At 40.2% G+C, this 4242-nt stretch overlaps 1 long non-coding RNA gene across 1 annotated transcript; it reads right to left on the minus strand.

The window, feature by feature from the left end:
• Positions 1–2697: 2697 nt before the first annotated feature.
• Positions 2698–3580, minus strand: LOC114822192 (uncharacterized). The gene is made up of 2 exons (XR_003770350.2): positions 3198–3580; positions 2698–3103 (listed from the first exon to the last, which is right to left on the minus strand). It is a non-coding gene; the product is annotated as an uncharacterized lncRNA (long non-coding RNA).
• Between the last annotated feature and the right edge of the window lie 662 nt (positions 3581–4242).

Below are 4242 nucleotides of genomic sequence, written 5' to 3' on the forward strand. Positions count from 1 at the left end.
TTGAATTCAGCTAACATGGTTTAAAGATGCTAGAAGAACTTTTGGAAAACCAACATCAGTTGCTGCTTAAACAAAAATGTCTCCTAGTGAGTGTAAACATATTTCACTATCAGTTTATAATAGAATTTGTTGAAGTTATTAGGCTTATCAACATTGTTTTTCCTTATAGCTGAATGGTAGATCATGTATGTGACTAATGCACCAACTGTGAAAATGTTAGCAATCAAAGTATTATCACAAACAGCTTCCTCATCTGCTTGTGAAAGAAATTGGAGTACATTTGCACTCATACACACAAAGCAAAGAAATAGGTTGACTCATAATAGGTTGGAAAAATTAGTTTATTGCTACTACAACATGAAGCTTCAAATTCGAGATAAGGAAGCAGAAATAGATCATGTCGACTGTGGTGACCCACTAGATGTGTTTGATATTGTTGCTGAAGATGATGATACAAAGGGTAACCAACTTTATCAATGGATTAGACCTTTTTATTTATATGATGATGAAGGCAACCTAGCTCTTAGAGTTACTGAAGAAGCATGTAATGAAGGGATAAATGTATAAAGAGTATTAGAGGATGAGGTGGGATTTAATAGTGCTGACTCTTTGGAAGAACTTTTGCGCCCAAGACCAAGAAACATTGGAATTCTACCTTCTTCCAATCCTACATAATCACAAGATCATGCTGATACTAATGATAGCTCTAGTACAAGATCAGGAGACTCACCTACCACCGGATGTGGGAATGATGAAGGATATAGTGGAGTTGGAGGTAGTGGTGGATATGGAAACTATGTTGGACCACCTCCCGGATTTATGAGCCCCTTCACTGGTAAGGCAAACTTCACGCATGCAACACAGGATGAGGACCATGGCAGTAGGCGGGCAGGACCAGGAATTGGTGCCATAGGGACTATACTCGTAGAGAATGAGGCAAGGGGATTTTGTCAAGTCAAGGAGATGACTCGTTATCTATAACTTCAGACTCTGTTGGAGTGGGAAGTAGTAACTATGGTTATACTCATAACCAACCATTTCCCTACCCTTCATATCCCATTCTTGTTGGGATGGAATTGAGCGACTCATGGAAAGAATCTGAGACTCAATCTTCAAATGATTTTGCTTATGGACAACGTCGACCAATCTCGGATCCATATGGATGACATGTTAACAATTACATGCAAAACTATTTTGGGGATTTATCATTTGATGACTACTTTTCACAATACACTTACTCTACACATAGAGATGACGAAGATAGTGAAAAATTTGAACCTCATAGAAACTCTATGTGGTACTAAGTCACTCATATATCTTACCATGCAATGTATAAAGTGTAAAATATTGTACTAATTCATTATATATAAATGATTATGGTATTGTTGACCCTAAAAACTACCAAGCCTACATGGCGTGCAGGCCGAGTAAGCTATAAGCTAACTACGTCCTTCGGTGAATGCAGGGCGTGCCAACTCATCGGCAGAGCTCGGCCGAGGAGTAAATTTGTTGATGTTGCATTGGGTGCGCGGCTGATTTCTGCATCTCGCGATTGCGACCAAGGAACGAACACGTCTCGGCCTCTTGGGTTTTCGAACCTGAAGACAAGGCTACTATTCTTACAAAGTTCACGAATCGTCGTCGTTGGATTCGGTCACAGTGATGGTATTCATCAGAGTAAACTCACGCCGAATCGACACCAAAGTGTAAGGGCACAAATACTCAAAGCAGATATGAGTCTTAATAATGAATGTGGTTCGGCCGTCTGAATGCCGAACTCTAAATCCTACTTGAGAGTATCCAATCATAAAATAACTCGGCGTGCAATGCGCCGAGCTCAGTAGGCTGTAACACCTCGCCTCGCCGAGAAGGCTAACGAGATGACCTCAATTAATAAGGATTCGGAAATCCTTCTCAACCGAGACTTGGATAGGTAACCAACCGTCCTCACAGCAGTGCTGTTGATGCCAACGGAAGATGCTGCGAGATCGGCTGATTCTACGGCGACAGAGCTATCTATGCCGACTAAAGATATCACCGGTTACTTTCACAGTGCTGTTAATGCCAAAGGAAGATGTGTCAGCGAAAGGAGAAAATAAAAAATCTCAAAATTGTTGAGAGAGTTTGCGCAGGGCAGTTGTATGTTGAATTGGAGAGGGCTTCTCACGCTACACAGCGCCTTGTATTTATAGTAGTAATGTACCTTCTAGGTCGAGTTAACAACCTACTCGGATTAGGATTTCTTCTTCTAATCAAACATCCCCTCGAGTACTCCTACTCCCATCAGGATCTTGAACCTATCCTTTCATCGAGCCGGATTCACTTCCGGGTTATTAAACTCGCTGAGACTCCTTATTGCGCTTGGAGTCGATTTGGCTTGCAGCATGACTTTACCGACCTAGGTTTGGAAGCCCACGAACCAAACGATCCATGATAACTTTGTCGTAAGGCCTTCCGGGCCGAGAATAATTCTATACTCGGCCCAAACTGATATTTTGAGCCCAAACAGGTGTGTTTAAACTTCTTTCATTAATTACTACATATTTTCTATATTCACAATATTTGTCAGCTTGCTATATAATAAACTTAAATCAGTTAAATCCATCATGCACTGCATTTCCTTCCAATTTTTTGTGATAAACTAATAGATAATTGACTAAATAAACATCCTGCAAAATTTCAAAAAAAAATTCCAAGTTTTTCTTACAATTTTTGTGATTTTTATTCAATTTTTATTGATATCGATAATATCCCAATATTTCCATCCAAATTTTCATGTTTTTAGACTACCGATATTTTCGATATCAACGATATTTTATACCTAGTTGTATTTGAGGGGTCTATTACAAAGTCGTCTTCCTCCCATTTCGCTCTTCCTTCGCTCCCCTCCCATCGTCTTCCCTTCTGTACAAATCTGTGGCGAGATCGAAATCTTCTGGGAAAATCTGCGATGAGATCCAAATCAACGGCGCCGATGACGCACTCCCTCTCCCCACTTGCGCTCGTCCTCCGTCTGGTTCTGGAACTGCAATTCAAACGATCGCGAATCCCTAATTACGCAAAGATTTCAGAGAGCTTGGAGTGGTCGGGGACAATCTCGCTCCTGAGGTGGTCGAGCATGGAGCAAACCCCAATTCAATCATATACTAAACAAACCCATAATTTAACAACAACAAAAAATTACGAGAAATTAATACCAGAAAATCTCTGAGCCATACTAAACCGACTCCGACGATGACTCCAGACGCAATCCCCGCCATCTTTCCCTCGCTCATACCTCCCCTTGAGGAGTTCTCAATTCCGTCGCCGTCGACGTTGATGTCATCGTTCTTGATGTCGCTATGATCCGGCGGTGCCAGAGCGGGAACGTAAGGTTCGCTGTCAGGCGACGGCGATGGAGTCGATTGCAGCGGTGCGGGAGGAGAAGAAGGAATTGGTAAATCCACCGGAGCGTTGGACGGAGATGGAGTGGGGAGGTATCGGCGATGGAGACCTCCTGAATTTGAGAGGAGGAGACCTCGAGAAAGGGAAAATGAGACGGCTAAGATTCAAAGGGAAGGGAAGAGGCGGATTCAGATCTGGACATGTAGGGGTTTAGGTTTAGTTTTTTAATTTTTTTTAATTTTTATTTTAAGTTTTAATGTTCACATGAGCCAGATTACATAGCATCCAATCATGGTTTACGTGGACATCATATCATTAGTTAACTGAGGTTCTAACTAAAAATTTAACGATGTATGAAAAGGTTCTAGAATTGACTTTAAGTACCAGACTATAAAAAAAAAAAAAAAAAAAAAAAATTAATGTATAAAATGTTGAAAACTAAAATACTTCAGGATAGTAAACTCAAATTAACCATATTAACTTAACTTACATAAAAGTACATTATTACATTAATGTGAGATACTTCGATAAAAAACTGAAACTAACAAGGTTTTAGTAAAAAAAAACATTGATAGTTAGGGACTGCATCTAAATTCTCCTCTCATTTTATATATCTTAACTAAGCAACCGAATCCCCTCCGGATCCAATAAAACTGAGCTTTCTGAGCAGATGATCCGGACCGTTGAAATTTGATCCAATGGCTACAAACAGGGAGCCTCTAAAAATTATAATAATTGTAGCCGTTGAATCAAATTTCAATGATTCGAATCGTCTGCTCAGTAGGCTCAATATATATGGATCTGGAGGGGATCCAATTCCCTTAACTAATCCTATAATAGTCATGTTGCACATATAAT

Source organism: Malus domestica, chromosome 16 (assembly GCF_042453785.1).
Source record: "Malus domestica chromosome 16, GDT2T_hap1".
Classification (NCBI taxonomy): domain Eukaryota; kingdom Viridiplantae; phylum Streptophyta; class Magnoliopsida; order Rosales; family Rosaceae; genus Malus; species Malus domestica.